The sequence below is a fragment of the Sus scrofa genome, chromosome 9, assembly GCF_054392235.1.
Source record: "Sus scrofa isolate SSC_HxYL_T2T_F1_AM1 chromosome 9, Sscrofa_HxYL_maternal_Yorkshire_Landrace_v2.0, whole genome shotgun sequence".
In the NCBI taxonomy this organism is placed as follows: Eukaryota; Metazoa; Chordata; class Mammalia; order Artiodactyla; family Suidae; genus Sus; species Sus scrofa.
Window position 1 is genome coordinate 75,994,778 of NC_139391.1, and position 24,728 is coordinate 76,019,505.

At 41.9% G+C, this 24,728-nt stretch overlaps 1 protein-coding gene across 13 annotated transcripts in view; it reads right to left on the reverse strand.

Moving 5' to 3' along the window:
* Window positions 1-24,728, reverse strand: part of LOC146399988 (uncharacterized) — a 460,667-nt gene that overhangs the window by 65,362 nt on the left and 370,577 nt on the right. The window lies entirely within an intron of this gene.

The window sequence follows — 24,728 nt, forward strand, 5'->3', positions numbered from 1 at the left end:
ATTACCAACATTTCTAAAACAGCTTCCATATTTATCTGTTTGGCTGCTTTTTTTTTTTATCCCTTCTTCTCCCTGGTGCTATTCTGTGATATGGCCTCAGCCTCAGAGATTCAGCGCGGCCGTCTGCCGAACACATGAATACTAAAGAACTGGTTTCCTTAGTAACAATAACCGTGAAGCAGCTCTCAGGACTTCCTGCCTTTCTGTCTGTCTGTTTTCTGTTGGTCACATGGAAAAAGACACCCAAGCCTGCCCAGAAAAGATGCACATAAATATCATGACCCCTAGGCAGAAGGGAGGCTTGTCTCTGCCAAGGTCATGTTCCTTTTCTCAACCTGCTGCCCTGTTCTGCGTGGTGAGGGCTAAGCCAGATCACCTGCAAAGGTCCGTGACCACCTGAGAACTCTTTTATTTCTTGGAGTCACAATCACGAAACCACAAACAAACCCGTAATGCAGGACACATAACCAAAACGGCCCTTCCTCTGTGGGTCACCAACATGGAACTTCCTGAATAAGAAGACCTCTCTTGCCAATTATATTTCTAATTATAAAAAGAAAATGGTCATCAAGCACAGAAAGCTTGGTTAATTTTCCAGGATATCTTTTTGCAGTGTTATTTGTTGTGAAAAAATTGTCCTGCTTCCTGCTCCTCTTCCCATCTCTAGTCAGGATGAACCCAGGCAGCCGCTCTCCCAAAGGGACCACAAGGGGCTGTGCCTTGGGAAGCTCTGGGATCACTGTCCTGCCCTGGGGTCCTGAGCCCATGATCCAGGCTCTTTTGATGGATTCTGCCATCTCACCTCCTGGGCACACACCGAGGTCCCTGATGCTTTGTGATTCCATCCTCTGGCCTGGATTCCTGTGGTCTGGCAATGACTATAAAGACACAGTCCTTGCCCTTATGAGGTCCACAGTCTGAAACAATAATTTGGGTTCAGGACAATAATAGCTGGATGGGAGCTATACCCAGGGTAACGAGGACCTCATCAGAAGAGTGTTAGATACAGCCTGTGAAATTGGAGCCAGAACAATGAAACATTCTTAGAGAAGGTTAAGCTTATGCTCTCTTTTTTTTTTTTTTAAAAAAAAGGATAGTCTGGAGTCCCCACTGTGACTCAGTGGGTTAAGGACCTGACATAGTCCCAGCAAGGATGCAGCTTCAATCCCTGGCCTCACTCAGTGGGTTAAGGACCTGGCATTGCCATGAGCTGTGGTTTAGGTCGTAGACATAGCTTGGATTCTGTGTTGCTGTGGCTGTGGTATAGGCCTGCATTTATAGCTCTGATTCAACCTCTAGCCTGGGAACGTCCATATGCCACGGGTTCAGCCCTGAAAAAAAAAAAAAGATAGTAGGAATAGGTAAAATATTTTGAATGCTTACTCTAGGTTAGGAACTTGACACACGTTGTACATTCATTATTGCATTTCCACAAAAGTGTCCTGTGAGGCACATCCATTATCATCCCATTACAAACTGCGGCTCATGGGTTAAAATTCCTCACAGCTGGTCACAGAGCCAGGAAGCAGCAGAGCCCATGGTCAAAGCCCAGAGCTGAGTGGCAGTAACATCCAGGGTCTTACATGAAGGCTGAGTGGAAGGGGGGGACCCTGGGGCTCCAGGGTGACAGACGCACAAGTGGCTGTTTGCCAGAACATGAGTGAGGGGTGCAGCGTGGACAGAGGCATGGAGGCACGCTCACAGAGGCCCTGCTGATGAACTTGGCCATGGTCTTCAAGGGGAGGGCAAGCTGCTGAAGGATTTCAGTAATGTTGGGAAATGGTCTGATTTGCATTTGGGGAAGACTATTCTGGCAATAGTGAGGAAGATGGATTTGAGGGTCTAGAACTAGTGGTAGGAGGTCAGTTGGAAGCCCCTCACAGTCAGTAAGAAGCTGTGTTGGCCTGAATTGGGGCACTGACAATAGGGATAGAAAAGAAAGGACCTCCCACTGCTATTCCCATCTTCTGGACACTAGCTTCGCCATTGCAGCTACAGCCCATGCTCTGTGGCTTCTTTTGATCTCATGTATTCTAACCTGCCTGGGGTTATTTTACCTTCCCAAACCCTATACTGCATCTTGTTTTGTTTTCAACTCCCAGAACCTAGTACATGGGTAGGCATCTAGCAAAGGAATATTGAATGGAGGAGTGAAAGAACTGGAATAGTTTCCAATTTCCTGTTTAATGTGGTCCTGACCATGGCATCCTTGTTGTTGTCTTCACTCAAAGGTGATACAAAAGCTGGGTGGATGTTCTGATTAAGCATGAGATTGTGAGTTATCACAATGAGGATGCCCCATGATTGATACATAGTATCATTTCCTTTGTCTTGGATTTGCCTCTACCAGACAGAAGTCCAACAGTATGTACTTCGGGCCCCTAAATTAGAAGAGAAAAGAGTGGAACTTGGTGTCATTTCCTATTTACTTAGATATAGAGAAACGATGAGCCCTCTCTTCACATTTTCCCAATTAAAAATTGGGCCAAAGTCTGGTGGAACAGTGACAAGAACTGGGGGCGCATGAGCACATGATCAAACACACATGCACACGCACACACAGATGGCTGAAACATTCCAATGAGTGCAGCCCTACTGCGTAGCATTTTGAAGGCAACATAACTCATAGCTAATAATTTGAAAAGCTTCTCCCACCTGATGGCCTTAATTTGTCCTTGTCCTAGGAGTGAAAAATTTTAAAAAACACAGCCTGCACACAGATGTTTATAGCAGCTTAATTCATAATTGCCAGAACTTGGAAGCAACCAAGATGCCCTTCAGTAGGTGAATGGATGAGTAAACTACAGTACATCCAGACAATGGAAAATTATTCAGGGTTAAAAAGAAAGGTGCTATGAAGGCATGAAAAGACATGAAGGAAACTTAAATGCATATTACCAAGTAAAAGAGGCCTATCTGAAAGGGCTAATCACTGCATGGTTTCAGCTCTATAACATTCTGGAAAAGACAAAAATGTAGAGAGTGAAAAGATTGGTGGTGGTGGGAAGCAGAGAGGAACAGGGATGAGTGGGCACTACACAGAGGGTTTTTAGAGCAGGAATAATATTCTGTGGGATATTATCATGGTGATATTATTAGAATGGCATATTTGTCATTATACATCTGTTCAACTCATAGAATGAACTATAGCGTAAACTGTGGACCCTGGGTGATTGAGATGTGTCGCTGTAGGGTCACCCTTATTTAAAAATGTACCATTCCAGTGAGTGAGGTCGATAAGCAGGGAGGCTAGGCACATGTGGGCACAGGAGGCTATATGGGAAATCTCTGAGCTTCCCTCTCATTTTATTTTAAATAAATCTAAACTGCTCCAAAAAAAATGAAGTCAAAACACAAAATCAGAACAAACAACCGTGGAGTAAACTTAATGACATCAGCTGCAATGGAGTGAAGTACATACAATATTCTATGGCCCAGGAATGAAACAAATAATTCAAGGCTTTCTCCTTTTTGTAGATGTTCCCCCAAAAAAGAATTTTGAGAAACTGTGTATATCCTGTGTTCATTTCAAAGAATAAGACTAAGATGGACAAAGGATTTGGGGACCCAGCTTGTGTGGAACCCTGTCCTCTTTTGTATAAGATGTACTCCTGTGAAAGACATGAATATCTGCACATAAATGCCAAAGGGGAATTAATGTAATTCTCCTGTTCTGTGCTAAGGAGGAGCCTCATGGCCTCTGACTCACTGGCCAACGGCAACAAATCAGAAATAACAACTGAAAGAGACACAGGAAAATACAACCAGTTCTTCAAAAACCATAAAATAGCAATTACCATATTTTAGCATATGGTTCTACACTGAATTATTTCACAGTTATAATTAGGTTGCTAATGGGTGCAGAATTGGATGATACACTAATTTGGTATACAATTTATCTAATCTGATGGAAATGTCACATTTAGAGGGCCTGACTCTTCTTTCACAAGCTACTAAAAAGGTCTTCTTCAGCTTAACTTTAATATCACATTTTTAAACATTGTGTTGGACTTTATGATGTGGGGGGGTGGAGGGGGTGAGAGAGAAATTCCATCCCAATTATAGGCATAAGCCATACACTTTAGTCTCTGATTTATTTCCATCATGTAAAATTCTTGTCTTTCTTGCTTGCTTATTTTTTTTATCATTTTTCTTTTTTGCCTTTGGTAAATTAAAACTGAATTTTCTTCTCCAGGACAATTCTCTGTTCCAGTCATAGTAAATACCAATTTCATTTCCATCCTATTATTTTTCTAATTAAGCATTTGTCATGCAAAAGGAGATCTGAGGTGCCTGTGCTTTCCATTATGTAAAATATTCAGTTATGATAATAGCTTTGGGATAGCATCTTGAAGGTGTTATGGGAAAAAAAGTCAGGGAAGAAATAACCTGTATTTTACCTTGGACTTTCACCTGTGTATTTTCTTTCTGATTTGCCACAACTGTGAAAACTGACAATGTCTCATCAGCTGTGAAGGATGGACATACAATTAGTGTCCTTTAATAAGGAGAATTCTATCAAATCTTTAAAAATTTTAGAGGTTAAACATGTAACCCTGAATATCATTTTTTTTTTCTCTTCTTTTTACACTTAGCAAAACCTATAACTTCTATATATGATGAAATGTGCTTCTGAGCTCAAATTGTTTCAGAACAAAGTGGGAATATACCAGAAGGACAATCTGATAGTTCTTGGAAATTCTTTCTTCCTTCTTATGACTAATCCCAAGGGGCTAGGCTTTGTCAAAGGAGAATTTATTTTCTAAACCTTTGAACACAAAGCTTTTCCATTTTCTGTCGCAAGACATTTTTCCTAAACATTAACCATCACATCTTATAGCTATATTTATATCCATGCATATACTACATATCCATATGCATGTATCATATACACACATTTTAATCAATTCATTTGTAAAATCTAAAACTTTATTTTTTAATTATTGCCATAGTTCACACAGAATGAACTGTGAAATTGGACTTTTTTTTTTTTTTTTGTCTCTTTTGCCTTTTCTAGGGCTGCTCTCGCGGCATATGGAGGTTTCCAGGCTAGGGGTCTAATTGGAGCTGTCGCTGCCGCCACCAGCCTATACCAGAGCCACAGCAACACCAGATCCGAGCCACGTCTGCAACCTACACCACTGCTCATGGCAACGCCGGATCCTTAACCCATTGAGCAAGGCCAGGGATCGAACCCACAACCTCATGGTTCCTAGTCAGATTCATTAACCATTGAGCCACGACGGGAACTCCTGAAACTGGAGTTTTAAAAGGTGGGACAATTTCCTCTCAATGTCTCGAAATGTAGACCAAGAACTTTCTGGTTTTGGATAGAACCCTGGTATATTTTCTGAAATTGTCACCTCCTGTAGCACACTAGGTGTAAGGGTGTGTGTGTGTGTGTGTGTGTGTGTGTGTGTGTGCACACGCTGCCTGAGTAAAGAGTGGTATTAGTTGAACTGAATGTGATTCTATGCGTTCAGTATTTTCAAAGATGCTGTTGGGGGTCCCCTGCCCCAGATCCTGTTCCCTGGGCTGGTGAAGCTCCCTCAGCTGCTCTGAGTCTTGGCTGCTGAAGGCTCACAGGTGCCCCCACTTCTGGGAAAGTTTTCCTGGGCTAAAAGAGGAGCCACCTCACCCAAGAAGTTGGTAGGGGAAGGCCACAGGCAATGACTGATTGGTTAGGCATATCAACGCCTGGCCTCCTGGCCCCAGGAAGAAAGAGTTCTGCCCTATGATTAAGGCTCCAGAGCCCTCCCCCATGGCCCAGGTCCTGGTGGACTTTACCTGAGCCTACATCCCCTCCCTGCCCTTTGCTGCTTCACGCCTCCCCTCAGGATTTTCCCAAGGAGCATTTGCTCTAGAGATCTCAGCACCCCAACCCCTGTCTCCAGCTCTGTTTCTGGGAAATGACGTTAAATTTTAGACATTCAATTTCCTAATCAATAAAATGTGGATCATAACTCCTGCCTAGTCTATGCCTCAATGTTGTGGTGCAAACAGCAAATCGTGTGGAAAAACTTTGTAAACAGCCAAAGCGGTAAAAATATCTTGCAGGCAATATGATATCTTATTTGCTTTAACATTTACCCTTAGATTCTATGAAAGCATGGCTGATTTCTCCCAACTTGTGTTTTTTACACTTGGGGCTAACATCCACGTGCTCACTTTACTGCTCCCTAGTGAGGGCTGACTTGCTAAGGGTGGCCAACTGGTCTGCATGGCTCTGTGCACCTGGGCTTTCCAAGGTGAAAGACGGAAGAGATGTGAGGCTGGCAAGTGACTGTGTCGACCTGGAGTGTACACGGTCCCTGCCAAAGGCCAACTAAGCAGAAACACTAGGGCTGATCTTGCCAGATCTTCACGTGGTTTTAAGCAAAGACTGGCAACCAGACTTTTATGTGGAACCTCCAGCTTCTTAAATACTAACAACACATTAAAAAAAAAAAAAAAAAAACTTTAACAATTTACTGTGCAAGCAAAACATAACTGGAGGCCCAACTGGGCCAGTAATGTGTTACTTATCTCCAGATTTAAGTCCCTGAAGTAACAGACCTGGTGATTCCTCCACTCCCAGCACAGAGCTCAGCACATGATCCATGAAAGATTCCGGATAAACAGGACCACCTTTAAGCAGTGCCGGTTTCCAAGGAGTTAAATGGATGACCGCTAGTTTTAGTAAATAGTTCTACACTTTGTAAAAACCACTTAGCATATGATTCTCTTCCCTTAACAGTATTACAACATGTGCAGATTTTTATTCACTTGCCAGCTTGCTCTTGCACAACTTTTCAAGGACACTTAGTCTGTTTCCTTGTCTATAAAACAGAAATAATTATGCCTGACCTGAAAATAAGCAAAAGCATGTGAAAGGACTTTACGAGAGTGGAGATCAACCCAGATGTAAGAAATCACTGTTCTCTAGATTCTGTCCTGGGATCTAAATTCCAGACTCAGAAATAGGCTCTCTTATCTTTCTGCTAAGATGGTGTTTCCTTAACTATAGTCATGATTTTTGCTATAAACACTGCATTATTATTTTCTACTACTATGAATTATCTAGTCTTTTTCTTTTAAGTCATACATATTTTTCCTTATTGCTAGTCATCTTCTTCAATTACCAACTTTATCTTTGCCTAAGCAATAAAGCACAGGTTTTAGGTCCTAGTGTTTAACGTTTATACACACACATATGAGTGAATATGTACACATACACACATATAAGTATATATGTACTTATGTGTATATATATACTCATCTCTATACGTGTGTGTATGTGTGTATATATATATATATATATATATATATATATATATAATCATTTGTGTACCACTTAAAATCACTTTAATGTCACCCATTACATGTCTCCCATTTTGGAATATTCTGGGCCCCTCCTGTACTCCCCCGCCCCCAGGATAGTAGAATTTTTAGAAAGGTTTCTGCCTCTAACAGTTCATTAATTTACACACTGAGCATTTGCCACCTATTGTCTATCTCATGTCAACCTGGAACAGACAGAAGATTAACATCATTGGTTCCACAAAATTTTAAACCGCTCTAAAAAGCTTTTTGAGCCCAGGTGGCTAATGAATTTCAGGAAGGAAACACATGCCCCAAATCTTCCTGCTCCAGATTCCTTTGGACTTGCTCAGGCTCAGGAATCACAGAGAGTAACCCCGAGAGAGCCATGTGTGCAAACTAGTTAAGCTCTCCTCTTAGAGTCTGCTCAGGGGAATCTGGGTCGTTCTGCTAGTGAGTTTTAACACAGCCAAAAAACCAGTGGTGTCTTCTCAACAGCTCTCCCTTGGGAAGTTGTCTGGCACTAGATTCCTAACTATCCAACCACCCAACATGGTAATTTCTAAGACTGGTTTTAGTCATTTGAATGAGATAATGGCATTCAAACCAGTCACCCTTAGATACTAGATGGTGTTAATAATTACGATCTGCGTTTAGGTGGCGCCTCTCTGGGCAAGCACTGAGTTTTACAAACATTATCTCATGCTCATCTTTGTGACACTCTGGTGAAGCAAGCATCATTTATTGCATTGCCACGGAGTGAGCAGTTGAGGCATGAAGAGGTATATGCACTGCTCAGTCTGAGAGCAGATCTGCGATCACAGTTCTCAAAGCTGGTTTGCTGTTGTGTAAGAAAGCCTCAGTAACGTGTGCATAGAAGGGTTTCACACTAAACGCAGGAAATGTCTCTGAAAATATTTACATTTAGGTCTGTAAACTCATAGGCTCTTTAAACTTTGTATTCAGTGTTGTCTAATCAGCAAACATACAAATCTAAGTAGATGTCTTACCACATGTATTTACGTACTAAATACCATCTGCCAGGTAACTTTTTTTTTTTTTTTTTTTTTTTTTGTCTTTTGTCTTTTTAGGGCCGCACCCATGGCATGTGGAGGTTCCCAGGCTAGGGGTCCAATTGGAGCTACAGCTGCCGGCCTACACCACAGCTACAGCAACACCAGATCCGAGCCACATCTGCAACTTACACCACTGCTCACGGCATTGCTGGATACTCAACCCACTGAGTGAGGCCAGCGATCAAACCCGCAATGTCATGGTTCCTAGTCGGATTCATTTCCGCTGCACCACAACGGGAACTCCCTGCCAGGTAACTTATCAATAAATCTTAACATAGCACTTGCTTGTGCCAGGCATTGTTTCAAGTGCTTCATAAATATTACCCCCCTGGCTCCTCACCATGACCCCGTGAAGGAGGTACAGGGAAGGAAACTAAAGAAGTCAGGCAACTTGCCTAAAGTCCCATAGCTGGGAAGCGGCATAGCTGATATTCGAGTCCACATGATCTGGTTCCTGCGTTCATGTCTTTAAAACAGAACATTCTGCAGTTATCAAGCTTATAATAGCTGTTTGTTTGAAAATGTTTCTCCCTTTCTCATGCCACTCAAAGGTTTTTTTTCTCTCCCTATGTCAGGGGTTATCCCCTTAACCCTATTCCAGGCAGAATCTTCCCATGTAGATAGTCTGTTATTATATTCTAGGTGGATAACTCACTGGTCCTTTAGCAGAGTGACTGGAAAAGAGGGTTTCAGAACCTCAGCCAATCATCAGTCCATTCATTCCATTCAGAGTCCAACAAGGCACCACCCAAAAGCATTTTAAAAAAAAAATCCTTTCTTCATTTGTGTTTTGGAGAAGGAAGGGTAAAATTTTCCCACTACTTTATTCCAGGATTGGGATGAATTTTTACAGTAAGCAAAGATATTTTTCACAAGTGACTTATGCAACATGCCTTATGTTTGGAGAGTGTTTTCAAAATGTTCTATATATAGTTATTATCTCATTGGATCCTTACACAACAGCCAGTGAGATAATTGGCGAAGCTATTTTCATAACTGCCGTTTTACAGATGAGAAAACTGAGGCTCAGCATCATTAAATAAACTTGTCCAAAGTCACCCAGCTAATGAGCTATAGGAGCAGAATGCATCTAGTGTCATACATAAATAAGCCTTATAAATTATCTCATCTCACATTAAGCTTAATAGCTTCTGGTGATACCATTGCTAAAATCAGACAACCAAATAAAAATCAGAGCGATTCCTCCACAGAGGTGAAAACTGGACAGGAGAATATTGAATGATTGACACATTCAGCTCTCTTCTCCTTTTTGTGAGAACATGAAGTAGACCTTCCAGGCTTATCAAAAAGAGAAGAGCTCCCAGTGGCCCTTCTTCCCTAACATGGGATTTGAACTGGCTTACTTGCCCAGATGCTGCCTGCTGCCATGGGAAGGGACTCTCTAGGTCTGAAGAAGAGCCATCTCCCTAGTTTCAGAAATAGGTCCCCACTCCTCTGGTTATGGACACTGTGCACTGAGGAATTAGTTCCACTAAAGAAGGAATGGAAAGGCAATTCATTCGCATGAGTAATGTATGGGCAAGGCATTCAGCCCTAAAGGTCAAATCTACCAGCTTATGCTTTCTCTATTAATTTTTTTTTTGTCTTTTTAAGGCTGCACCTGCAGCATATGCAGGTTCCCGGGCTAGGGGTCAAATCAGAGTTGCAGCTGCTGGCCTACACCACAGCCACAGCAATGAGGGGCAGAGCCTCATCGGCAACTTACACCACAGCTCGCAGCATTGCTAGATCCTTGACCCAGTGATCGAGGCAAGGGATCAAACCCTCATTCTCATGGATACTAGTCGGGTTCCTTACTGTTGAGCCACAAGGGGAACTCCTCTATTAAATGTTTATTTTTCTCTTCCAATTGCTAGAAAAGCTGAAGTGAATTACCACTTACATTTTTTATACTTAATCTGCCTATTATTATTGATTTATTATCGATATTCTTCCAAACGGGTCTTTATTGCCATCACTGGCTCCCCTCCTCCTCTGCTTCCAATCTGGACCTCCACTTGACTAGGATCAAATTGTGGGATGGGAGCTTCTTTGATTTTTCTCCCTGCCACGTCAGGATTTCCTGGATTTTCTCCCAGTCAGTCCCACTTTCATGGGAAGAGGTGGCCTCCTTCTTTTCAAAGCTAAATCAATCCCTTCTTCTGCCAAAACCCCCTGCCTTACCACCTCCTTGAGAATTTCATCACATTCATTACAAACATCTCCTCCTGAAATTCCCACCCCACCCCACAGCCTTTCTCTCTTTCCTCAAATAGCTCCCTTTATGCACCAAGAGATTTAAGTCATCTCACTTCTTCTAAGCCCATTTCATTCTTTGTGGCACACTCTCTTTGCCGGCTTCTATGAGGTTAAGGTCCGTAGGGAAAAAGTCCACTGCCTCCTGAAGTGGGGGAAAAGAAATCCACGTGGAACCTCTTCAGTGGCTATTGCTGTGTAACAAACCACCCCAAAGCTGAATGGCTGTAAACACAAAAATTTAGTATGTCTTAACTGTGTGGGTCAGCTGGGCTCAGCTAGCCAGTTCTTCAGCTCCCAGGGTATAACTGAGATCAATCAGGAGCTGCACTCAGTTGAGAGCATGGCTGGTGCTGGAAAGCGCAAGGTGGCACCTCACCCTTGAGGACTTGCCTTTGTTTCGTCTCATGACCCAGTAGTCCTGGAGCTTCTTGACAGCATGGCAGCTGGCTTCCAAGAGCACAACACAGACACTGCCTGTCTTTTGAAGGCTTAGACTAGCAGCTGGCACACTATTGCTTCCTCTTCATTGCACTGCTGGTCAAAGCAAGTTTTAAGACCAACCCGGGTTCAAGAGGAGGGGAAATAGACTTTATCTCTTAATGAGAGGAATGGCAAGGAATTTGTGAGCAACTTTAATCCACTACAGGCTTCCACATTTGCTCAGCTCAGATCACCATGTTTATCACAATAGCTATTTGGAATTATTCCCTTAAGTATTAATAAATCTGGGTCAGATCATCTTATGTAACTCCTACTAGTTTCTGTTTCTCCAAAAGAACAAAATAGCTCAATTTCTGGCCTTAGGTTAATAGAGAAATAATTTTATAGACTCTTAAAATTCAAGAGCTGCTTTAAAAACTATTTAAAATTCAGCTAGAATTTATATAGGTCTGCTTTACAGATACAAAGATCAGGTGGCCCATCTATAAAATCTAGAGAAAGTAGGTAAAGGGAATTTTAATCAACCTTTTTTCTTTTTTTTCAAAAAGAAAAGCCAGCAAATTTCTGTAAAGAAGATGAGTATTTCTGAAATGCACGAATAGCCATAAATCAGAAGTGTCAACTCTCTCTATTATGAACAGTAGCAACGAGCCTGCTCTGGATGGGCTGCCCAGGAACTTAGCAGGGCCACTAATGTCTTTCCCAAAGGACTGATGAAAGGGATGTGGAGCTGGGGAGAAGACCACCAGTCCACCAGAGTTAAGATATGCTTTTGGCTATAATCCAGCCTTCTCATGGGTCCTCAGATGTGTCTTAGTCCTTCTTACCTCTGAATTTTCACAGATACCATCCCTGTTTATGACTCACTTGCTCTCCTTCCTGCACTTTCCCTTTGGCTTAGCTAACTCCTCTTCCTCATTTAAGTGATGGGGTTATATTTCTCATCCACAACGATATTTTGTCTGAGCCCATCCCCTTCCAAAAACTAGGTCAGATGCCCTTGGGGCCATTCCTACATCTGTTGTACCAATAATTTTGCAGAGGCTGCCTTACTTCTTCTCTGGGGTCTTAGCACATTATTTAGGAGGGCCCTCCAATAGTGTTTGTACATGAAGACCAGCATCCCTGGCTCTGAACCATTCGTTCAGGGAAAGACACTAAAGGTGGACCTCCCCTCTTTTTTAAAAAGTTTTATTGAAGTGTAGTTAATTAATAAGGTGATAATTTCTGCTGTACAACATAGCGACCCAGTCATACACATACACATATCCATTCTCTCTCATATTCTTTTCCCACGTAGATTATCACAGGGTACTGGGTAGAGTTCTCTGTGCTATTCAGCAGCTCCCCATTATATTCCCTTTTGAACTGAAAGGTCTGGAGTTTTGATAACCAAGTTACATTTTAATGAAGCGCATCAGAAGCAAGATCCACAAACTCCTGCCAAGGAAGTAGAGCTAATTTGACTCTTGCACTCATCTCCTCCTTGTGCTCTGTTAGACACCTCTATGACCTTCCCATGTCCTCCTTTCTCTGATGAAACTACCCAGAATTGTCTGTCACTCCCAACCAAAGAATTAAGTAATTTATACCAAATGGAATGAACTCAGGTATGCACGTATAATGAACGGTGTGTTTGTTTCTGTGTCCGTTTATAGCTCTAGGATGAAGGCTCTGTGAAGACAGGAAAGCTGTCTGCTATTTCTTTTTTTTTTTTTTTTTTTTTTCTTTTTAGGGCTATACCCACAGCATACGGTGTTCCCAAGATAGGGGTCGAATTGGAGCTGTAGCTGCTGGCCTACACCACAGCCACAGCAACAAGGGATCTGAGCCATGTCTGAGACCTACACCACAGCTCACAGCAATGCCAGATCCTTAACCCACTGAGCCAGACCAGGGATCAAACCTGCGTCCTCATGGATGCTAGTCAGATTCGTTTCCACTGAGCCATGATGGGAACTACGATATCTGTTATTTCTTCAACACCAAGCAAAGTGGTTAGCAGATGGTAAGTGGTCCATAAATATTTACTGAATGAACAAACGGTAATATAAGACTGATGCAGCTCTCTGGGAAGTGCGTGCAAAAGAACAAGGCTTTGCTATACCTGGGCGGAAGGGTTAAGGGACTTTCATAGGTTTGGATTCCATATTGGTGAGAAATGCCTTGAATCGAAATTCTTGGTTGAATTGCTCAGATTTGGGGAAACATCCTATATTATCTGATGGCAGGAAGAGTAAAGTACAAAGACCATTTTTGCCTTTGGGTGCCAAGATTAACTGAAGGAGCCTTCTTATCATAGTCAAAAAAAGAAAAAAAATCTGTTTAAACTTGGGCCAGATTTCCAGTTGTGGATCAGAGATTGAAAGACATACCATGCTCTTGGATTGGAAGAGTCAATATTATCAAAATGACTATACTACCCAAGGCAATCTACAGATTCAATGCAATCCCTATCAAATTACCGAGGACATTTTTCACAGAACTCAAACAAAATATTTTAAAGTTTGTTTGGAAGCATAAAGGACCCAGAATAGCCAAAGACATCCTGAAAAAGAAAAATGGAGCTGGAGGAATCAGGCCCCCAGACTTCAGACTATACCACAAAGCAACAGTCATCAAAACCATATGGTACTGGCACAAAGACAGACATACAGATCAGCGGAACAGGACAGAAAGCCCAGAATTAAACCCACGTGCCTACAGCCAACTAATCTATGACAAAGGAGGCAAGAATATACAATAGAGAAAAGACAGCCCCTTCAATAAGTGGTGCGAGGAAAACTGGACAGCCGCATGGAAAAGAATGAAATTCGAACACTCCCTAACACCATACACAAAAATAAACTCAAAATGGATTAAAGACCTAGATAGAAGACCAGACACAATAAAACTCTTAGAGGAAAACATAGGACACTCTCTGACATAAACGACAGCAACATCTTCTCAGATCCACCTCTTAGCGTAATGACAGTAAACCCAAAAATAAACAAATGGGACTTAATTAAACTTAAAAGTTTCTGCACAGCAAAGGAAACCCTAAACAAAACGAATAGACAACCCACAGAATGGGAGAAAATCTTCGCAAATGAAGCAACTGACAAGGGATTAATCTCCAAAATTTATAAACACCTCCTACCTCTCAATACCAAAAAACAAACAACCCTATCAAAAAATGGGCAGAAGATCTAAATAGACAGTTCTCCAAACAAGACATACAGATGGACAAAAAACACGTGAAAAGATGTTCAACATCACTCATTATTAGAGAAATGCAGATCAAAACCACTCTGAGGTACCACCTTACACCCGCCAGAATGGCCATCATCAAAAAGTCTACAAACAATAAGTGCTGGAGAGGGTGAGGAGAAAAAGGAATCCTATTATACTGTTGGTGGGATTATGAATTGGTGGAACCTCTGTGGAAAACAGTATGGAGATTCCTCAGAAAACTAAAAATAGAACTACCATTTGATCCAGCAATCCTACTTCTGGGCATCTATCCAGAGAAAACCATGACTCGCAAAGGCACATGTTCATTGCAGCACTATTTTCAATAGCCAAGACATGGAAGCAACCTAAATGTCCATCGACAGAGGGGTGGATCAAAAAGAAGTGGTACATATACACAATGGAATATTACTCAGCCATTAAAAGGAATGAAATACTGGCATTTTTAGCAACATGGATGGACCTAGAAATTATCACGCTAAGTGAAGTCAGTCAGACAATTGAGACACCAACATCAAATGCTTTCACTGACACGTGGAATCTGAAAAAAGGACAGAATGAACTTCTTTGCAGGACAGATACTGACTCAGACTGAAAAATTTATGGTTTCCAAAGGAGACGGTTCAGGGAGTGGGGGGATACGCTGGGGTTGTGGGATGGAAATCCTATAAAATTGGATTGTGATGATCATTGCACAACTATAAATGTAATAAATTCATTGAGTAATACAAACAAACAAACAAAAAACTTGGGCCATAGTTCCAGTTGTGGGTCAGTGGTAATGAGCCCAGCTACTACCATGAGGATTCAGGTTTGGTCCCTGGCTCTGCTCAGAGGGTTAAGGATCCGGCGTTGCCATGAGCTGTGGGGTAGGTCAAAGAGGCAGCTTGAGTCTGGTGATGCTGTGGCTGTGGTGTAGGCCGGTAGCTGTAGCTCCGATTCAACCCTTAGCCTAGGAACCTCCATATGCCAAATGTGTGGCCCATAAATAAATAAATAAATAAACAAACAAACAAACTTGAGCAGTGCAGGAGGATGGTAGCTGTGTGAAGCAGTCATCCTGTAGGGCTGTGTGACCCCCTCAGAAACTGACTGATGAGAAGGAAGCTCTACAGCAGGAACATGCTGGAAGCCTTTGGCAGTCAGCGTGTGAGCACAAAGCAGCCATGACAGCCTTTGCAGCAGGAGGAATATCTGGGGGTGGATGGAAATGAGGTGTTAGAGGAAATCCTGTTGCCTGGCTACTCCAATTCTTTGGAAACAAAGCACGCAGAGTCGAAATTCCAGTACCCATATTGGCTTTAAAGCCACAGAACTCTGGGGTCACCCCCTTCACCCCAAGCTCTTAGCACTTCCAGGCTGGTGTCACAAGGGTTACACTATCTTATCTGCATGCTGAGGTATTCTAATAAGAAGCAGGGTGCCTGCAGGACACAGGTTTTTAATCCATCACAGAGGTGTTTCTCTCTGCAATTTGATATTTTTGGGAGGACATGGACCTGCTAGATAACTTGGTCTGATGTGCGAAACTGAATTTTAAAAAATGGGAGTTTTGTATCTCCGTGCTTTGGCTATCTACTTTCTCATTGCCCTAAAAGCTGAAACAACTCTGCACTGGAATATGTCTTGATAACAGTCAAATTCTGGATGCAAAACCATCTCTGAGCTTTGGAATGATATCCAACTAAGAGTCAAAGATGAAAGCCTGACCTCCCAGCAGTCACCATGCAGTAACCTTCAAGCCCCATGACTCAGCTCATTCTTCTTGGAGAAGGTTACAGCTCTACCAGTTCAAGCTTGTCCAATCCTGGCTGAAAAATACTCTGCCAGTGCACAGGTGTCTATGTAGAGGCAAGACATTTTGTTCAATTGCTGTAAGTCCAAGACCCCCATATCTATTTCAGTGATGAGTAGCTGCAAAACACTTCTTAGTCTTTGGTGAGGGTCCATAGCTTTAAAACGTCTGTTTAACAGTTCTTAAAAGGCTTTGCTCTAATGAGCTAAGGAGGTATGATATAGCCCAGTGGTTAAGCTCCTATAGTCTATACCAGACAATCTGGGTTCAGCCTTCATTCTACTGTTCAGTAGGGTGTGACCAGTTCCTCACCCTTCCTAAGCCTCATTTTTCTCCTCTGAAATGGAGGGACATCTTTCAAAGAAGGAATGTTAGAATTAACTAGCACATGGTAAGCACTCAACAAATGTTCTTATCACAGCTATCTTTAACCCTGTAAAAAGTTGTTTTATAAATTCATATTTCTTTTATTTTCTTATTTTCTTTCTATTATAGCTGTGCCTGGGGCATATGGAGATTCCTAGGCTAGGGGTTGAATCGGAGCTGCAACTGCCAGCCAACACCACAGCCATGGCAACACCTGATCCAAACTGTGTCTGCGACCTACACCACAGCTTGTGGCAACACCAGATGCTTAACCCACGGAGCAAGGCCGGAGATCAAATCCACATCTCTATGAATACTATGTCAGGTTCTTAACCTGCTGAGCCACAATGGGAACTTCTAAATTCAGATATCCTTGGGTGGCAGGTTTTAAAAATTGTAACCAATCCTCTGACACTATTACTGTCGAAGTGGTATCTGGGTCTCCTCCACCTGAACCTGATCAGGCTTGTGACTGTTTTGACTCTACTTCCAATACATTGGAAGTGACACCCTGTGACTTGCAAAGTGAGGTCACAAAAGAACAGACAGCTTCTGCCTTGCTGGCTGGAACACTGAGCCACCATGTACGAAGTCTGACTACCCCCAGGCTCTCATGCTGGAGAGGCCATGGGTCAGCACTCCGGCTGACAGTCCCATCAGAATCCAGTGTCCCTGCCCAGGGGCCAAGCATTTTGAAAGGGGATCCTCCTGCTCCAACTGTTCCAGCCCTTGACTGCCTGAATCGCCTCTGGTTGCTGGAGACCTTCCAGCTGAGTTCGCAGACCTCTTGTCATAGAGACAAGTCATTCTTGCTGTCCCTGTGCAAATTCCTGAATCCACAAATTATGAACATAATAAAATGTTAAGAAATAAAATAAAAGGCTATTACCTTATGCCACCAAATTTGAGGTGGTTTGTTATATAAGAGTAAGTAGATAGAACATTCAGAAAATAATGGATTGGGAGTTCCCAGTTCAGCGGTAATGAACCTGACTAGTATCTGTGAGGATGAGGATTTGATCCCTGGCCCTGCTGAGCGAGTCAAGGATCCTGCATTGCTGTGAGCTGTGGTGTGGGTCACAGATTCGGCTTGGATCCCAGGTTGCTGTGGTTGTGGCGTAGGCAAGCAGCTACAGCTCTGATTCAACCCCTAGCCTGGGAACTTCCATATACCTCGGGTGCAGCCCTAAAAAAAGACCGAAAAAGGAGTTCCCGTCGTGGCGCAGTGGTTAACGAATCCGACTAGGAACCATGAGGTTGCAGGTTCGGTCCCTGCCCTTGCTCAGTGGGTTAACGATCCGGCGTTGCCGTGAGCTGTGGTGTAGGTTGCAGACGCGGCTCGGATCCCACGTTGCTGTGGCTCTGGCGTAGGCCGGTGGCTACAGCTCCGATTTGACCCCTAGCCTGGGAACCTCCATATGCCGCGGGAGCGGCCCAAGAAATAGCAACAACAACAAAAAGACAAAAAAAAAAAAAAAAAAAAAAAAAAAGACCGAAAAAAAAAGAATGAATTGGGGGTAGGGGACTAATGGGGTAAAAGGGAAAATGAACTATATCAAAATCATCAGGTCCAATCTTGATCTGTGTGCCTAATTTTCAAACACATATCAGTTTTTAACAATGGCAACGTTTACTTGCTTCTTTCTGCCCACTTTTTTCCTGTACGCTGCCCAAAGAAATGCCAGATCTGAATGAAAATGCCTGGTTGCCTGTTCATTTGTTTGTAATCATAATTCCAAAGATGTTATTATTATTTTTTTTTAAATGGCTGCATCCTCGGCATGTGGAAGTTTCCTGGGCCAGGGATTGAATCTGGCAGCTGTGGCAACCCAGATCCTTTAACCCACCGTGCTGGGCTGAGGATGGAACTTGTGCCTCCACAGCCACCTAAGCTGCTGTAGTTGGATTCTTAACCCACTGTACCACAGTGAGAACTCCACAAAGATGTTATTTTCAGAAGAATTTTTACTAATACTTTAGAAATCATTGATTTATTTACATGTTATTTTCAGCCAGAGGATTTCAGGTCAAAGCAAGCAAGAAATAAACAGAAAACAAGTTGATTAGACTATGATTTTAAAAGATGTATGAGATTATTTCCCCCATTCATGCAGAAAACATCAAGTCATCCAGAAGAGAGAGCAGGCATGCTCACTTACACAGGCACACATTTTACTTGTTCTCTTAAAAATGTCTTTCTGCACCAAAATGATTCCAAACACTGCTCCCCACATCTAAGCCAATCAGAGAGGCCTCTTTAAAGAAACATAAGGTTTTGATTTACAAGGGATCATCTATATTTCTTTCTCAGGGCCTCACAGAAGGACTACATTTTACATTTTAAATTCAACACAAATACCTGTATGTTTTGCAAAAGTTTTCCTGGGTAGTATACTATATGTCCCATTGCATAATGACCACAGAACTCATTAAAGCAGAGTCATGAGATAGTTCTTTGTATTTTAACTTCAGATTTAAGAAATATATTTAGCAAAATCTTTTCTAGTTTAATCTTTGAACTATAAGAAAACTTGGGGTAATCACTATCAGATCTTGTCAATGATAATTCAGTGACGGTTATTTTCTTTTTTCTTTCATATTTCTATTTTTTAAATGTGTTTTGGGAGATCTGTGTATAAGCAATGTGTGATTCATACCCAGGCCTACTGAACAGACTGATCTATAGTAAATCTTTGAGTCTTAACCATGTTTAAAATGTAAATTCTAACAAATTAAGGCTGACTCGCAGATTAGTTAGTTAAGGATCCCAATATGGGTTGGCTATAAGTGCCTATAATATAAAATTCGAGACTGTCAAACTGACAGTGCCCTTTGATAAATTGTTTTAAGGAAAGCAATATATGTTTTCGAAAAACAGACCTTTCAAAGATAGTCTATAAACTGAAGTTCTGTGTACAAATGAATCCAAGAACCACCTCCCCAATCTCAAGAACAGATCTGTGTAAGAATGAAGAAAAAAATTAAGAAAGAAAAGACATTTAGTTTTAGAAATTTTTCAAAAGAATACAGATGTTTTGGAATTTAAGAATTAGCTTATGGGAGTTCTCACTGTGACAAAGTGTGTTAAGAATACAACTGCAGTGGCTTGGGTCACTGCAGAGGCGTGAGTTCGATCCCTGGTCTGGCACAGTGGGTTCAGGATCCCACATTGCCTCAGCTGTGGCGTAGGTTGCAGCTGCAGCTCAGATTTGATCCTTGGGAACTTCTGTGTGCTTTGGGTACGGCCAAAAAAAAAAAAAAAGAGAAAAAAGAAAAAGAAGAAATTAGCTTATGCCATACATCTTGGGTTGGAAATTCAAATTCAAAAATAGAGAGATAGAGATAGTTGCTAAAGCATTTCAAAAGACAATATAGTAGACCTTTAGGGGATTCCTCTCAGGAAGGCGGGAACAGAATAGCCCAGGCTTTATCACTATCAGCTCCCAAACTAATCAATAAACCTCCACTAGGAATTCAAAGATAATTCAGGAACTCAAACCATAGGAAGCCAAGTTCTCACTTTCCACTCTTAAAATACAAAAGTGATACAGAGCTGAGAGTTAAAACTTATAAAGCTGTTTTATAAATATCTTAGGTTCAATCCAACATTCCTCAAGCTGTATTATGTAAAGCATGAGTGTTAAGCTGTCCTGTGTGCGCAAGCGCATGTATCCTCAAAGTGGGAAATACCAGGTATGACAGAGTTTTAAAAGGGCTCCTTACCTCAGGACTGCACAGAGATTTTTACTAGGCTAACATGAATCTCCATTAAGGACATACACAGAGTGGGGCCTTTTCCCAAAAATATTTGAACAAATTTTTTCCTTTTTATTTTTTTGTCTTTTTAGGGTTGTACCTGCAGCATATGGAAGTTCCCAGGCTTGGGGTCCAATGGGAGCTACAGCCACAGCCACAGCAACTCAGGATCCAAGCTGCATCTGGGACTTACAGCACAGCTCTCGATCCTTAACCCACTGAAGGAGGCCAGGGATCGAACCCATATCCTCATGGATATACTAGTAGGGCTCATTATCGCTAAGCCACAACGGGAACACCTGAACAATTTTTTTTTTCACAGAACATCTTTGGATAAGAAGCTGTATTTCAGGAGTTCCCTTCATGGCTCAGCAGTTAATGAACGCGACTAGGATCCACAAGGATTTGGGTTCAATCCCTGGCCTAACTCAGTGGGTTAAGAATCCAGCATTGCTGTGCGCTGTGGAACAGGTTGTAGACTCGGCGTAGATCTTGAATTGCTGTGGCTGTGGTATAGGCCAGCAGCTACAGCTCTGATTCATCCCCCAGCCTGGGAACTAAAGCCCTAAAATAGCAAAATAAATAAATAAATAAATAAAAATAAAAATAAAAGAAACTGTATTTCAGAGAAAAAATTTGGAAAATGCTGACACAACTCTTCAGTGAGTCCCAGCACTGAAACATCTAGATCCTCGTATAGAAGACTATTACTGAACACTGAGGAACCATCACATTCTCTACCCAGAAACCACATCTTCTATAATGTTTAGAAGACGACATGTTCACATAATGCCACTCAATGGAAATCCGTGGACTTGGGTCATACTCGAGGCCTACTCTGACACTTCTTGGCTATGGGACCTTGGACACAGTACCCACCTGCTTTGAGCCTTAGATTCTCCATCTATTAAAAGAAGGTAATAATTACTACCTACCTTAAAAAGTAGTCAATTTTAAGTTACATAGTGTAAACTAAGAAAAACAATGCCGAATACATACAGTAGGTGCTCAAAACTAAGGTCTTAACCTCTATTATAATCTCTGTTATTCGACAAAGACAATTCAAGCCTGCCACCCACCAGCCAGCAACAAAATGACTCATCCAAAAACTCAAAAGTCTGCCAGGTTGCACTGGGAGCATTCTTCTAACTACTGGTGTGTCCATGTGCGCCCAACTATAAGTAATTGGAACTGGTAATTATCCACAGTCAACCTGGCATAAGCAGTCTGGAGAAAGTGCAGAAGATTAGGGAAAGGCCTGATAAAACACGATCTTTGATATAAGAAGATTGACTGAGTCTGACGCCTGAGGAAGCAGTACCAAGGAAGAATTGAGTTATGTTTACAGCTTTTACCTAATTGTAATACTTATTATTCTTAGCAAGTTCATAATTCATACCTCTCAGTAATTTTACCTGTGCATCTCAAATCTGGAGAAAATAATAGATTTTAGGTAAGAGTAAAAATATGGTACCTATATTTTCCTTCTAACATTCTGTTATACACTGCCTTCATCACCTCCCCAAAGGACTTTCCATACCACTAATTATTACCAATTACAGCTCTGAACTATTCCTTATTTTAACAACTTCTTCTGTATCGCATAGCATTGAGAAATCAAATATTGTATTGGTATAAAAAAAGAAATAGACGATCGAGGTGTGCTTTTTTTTAAACACTGGAAGACAACTCTCGGGAAATGATTTTTTTTTTTAACAAGGTCTTTTTTACACAATCCACTGAAAGAGAACTTCTACAGAAAACTGATTTTAAAAAAAATAAAAAGAATGATAGCTACTCAAAAGAAATTAGAAAGGGTTAAAATAAGTATCTAACAAAATTCAAGCCAAACAAAGCTATTTAACCTGTAGCTCTTCCTTTAAGATGTCTGGGCTAGTATTCTTTTTTTAAATATTTTATTTCTTATTTAAAAAAATTTTTTTAGGGGTGGGGGCTAGTATTCTTAACTATAAACTGGAGAAAATGAACCAGTTGCCCAGGTGATATTTTAGGTTCCTTCCAATTCCACAATCTGATAAAAATGACTTTTTTTTTTTTAATTTTGTCTTTTTTTTTTTTTTAGGGCCACACCCGTGGCATATGGAAGTTCCCAGGCTAGGAGTTGAATAGGAGCTACAGCGCTGGCCTATGCCACAGCCACAGCAATGCAGGATCCAAGCTGCATCTGTCTGTGACCTACACCACAGCTCATGGCAACGCCCGATCCTCAACCCACTGAACAAAGGCAGGGATTGAACCCACATCCTCATGGATCCTAGTCAGGGTCCTTACCACTGAGCCACAACGGGAACTCTGACTTTTTTTTTTCTCTTTTTAACTCTGATTGCACTTCTAGGCCTCCTTCTTAGTAAACTTCACTGTTTGGTGGAAGATAAAACAAACTCAAGAATTTCAAAAGAACAACTTTTGAATCAGGACCATGTCCCTTACTTTGGGGAACAGAATCGTGTTCTGACAAAACTCCTTGTGCCCTACCCCCTTGGGGGAGAAGAGGAAGAATTGGAGTGATGGTGATGGTGGATGACTTAAAGTATGGGATGCTTCTGGGTAATTAATACATTAGAATAAATTAACTTTCCATCAAGCCCAGTCACCAAGTATGACCTTGTGAGAAAGGAGCCCAAGACAGAGAAGTCTTTACAAGAGCAGAGTGTCAGAAGGAAAATGGCTTGGTAAAATTGCATAGCATGGGATGCTATCCACAAAACAGCATCAAAGGTGGGAGGCTAGAGAAAAAAGTGTCCCTGGAAGACTGGGCCAAGATGCCAGAGGATAAAAATCAACAGATATGAACTTTATGTGCTCAAAGGACTTCTACCCTATGTTTCCTAACTTCCTTTTCAGTATCTAAATCTTTCATGAATTTTTGCCTCCCCCCACCCACTCTCACATATGATGCCCATTAAACATTTAGTATCTGCTGCATTTTCTGGTACAAAAATGCTAAGAATCCCAAAATTCTTTAAAACAAATATGAATTTTATGAACTTACTACACCCATGAATATTGGAAAATGATGACATATGTATCTGAGACAAATGGATGCCATTTTGTTTTACCAGGTAAAGATATGGCTGCATATTCTTTAGAGACGCCAACACGCATGGTGATGAAATGCACGGTGCCCTGTTAGCATGGAGTACAAGTAACACTCATCTTAAGTAGTGACCTTTATGTCCAGACTGAGGTTTATGCTTCCCAGTGACACTGTGCCCCAGGTTGCCTCCTTCCCAGTCATTCTGAAGCCACCTCCTGCTTATGTGGGGAAAAGTGACCCTCAAGAACTCCCTATTGTCTATAAAATTTAGTCTAAACTTTGCAGTGTGGACTAAAACTTCCTCCTGCCTATCCCATAATATCTCGGCCACACCCACTCCCTCCCCTTTCTGCAATTTAAGCACTGCAGAGCACTTACCACCCACTTCTTCAGAACCCTCCCCACCCCTTTCCACTGTCTGGCCGCTTTCCTGTGCTCCTTTAGCTTTGGGATGGACACTAAGATAACCGATCTACATTTCTGTGCCCCACTGCCCTATGCCTTCCTGTAAGGCTAAGCCAGGTCCCGCTCATCTTTGTATTTTACTATCCAGTAGTGCTTATAGCATAGTAGGAGCTTGGTAAGTATTCACTTAACAAATGAACGGATAAACAACTGACAGATAATAACTAGAAAAGTAGCCAGTAGCTGAGTGAGTCTAATTGTAAGCCAACAAATGCTACTTAGAATTAATTATACAGTGGCATTTTATTGATAAAACTGAGTCACTAGCCAAACCATTACATTAAAAATCTTACACGGAAAACGAGTGCAGTTCTGCATCTGAGTGAAAGATCAGTCTGCAGCCCTGCCTGTGGCACCCAACTGGCCAAAGTCTGACCCTCCCAGGATTTCCCCCAGAGTTATGGGCGCCCCTGCTTTGGAAGGGTCTTAGTAACCCAGGAAGGGCCTAGGCTACTTGCAAGTGCAGCTCGGCCCCGAACCACCTCGGTCCACTTGAGGACCTCGGGTTCTCAAGTTTTTCTCTCTAAATATTCTATGGGTCGTTTCCCTTTGCTTCTGTTTCTGGATTGATAAAGAGGAAAAAAAGGAGTTTGACTACAGAACGGATAACAGTAGCATACGGTATATCTGGCTTTACTTTTAAAATTCCATCAAAGTTTGTGTTTGGTGGTGCTTGTTTTTCTTCATTTGACAGCGATCCCGAGAACTTCTCCTTGGGGGAAATGGCGCGTCCCAAGCCCGCCAAGCCGGGGCGGAGGGCTCTAGGATTTATTACAGAAAGAATTTCAACAAAACCTCGACAGATAAAAACTCAAAGGAAGCCGTGCGTTCCTTAAGTTAAAGGTATCTGTTCTGATCGAAGCTCTTGGCTTGCTGTTTGTAACCAGCGTTAAGAGCAGGATTTTTAAATACGAAAACGGATAAAAGAAAAGCTAACTCCCGAGGTCCATCGACTCTTTTTCTTTATCTCCAGCAGCACATG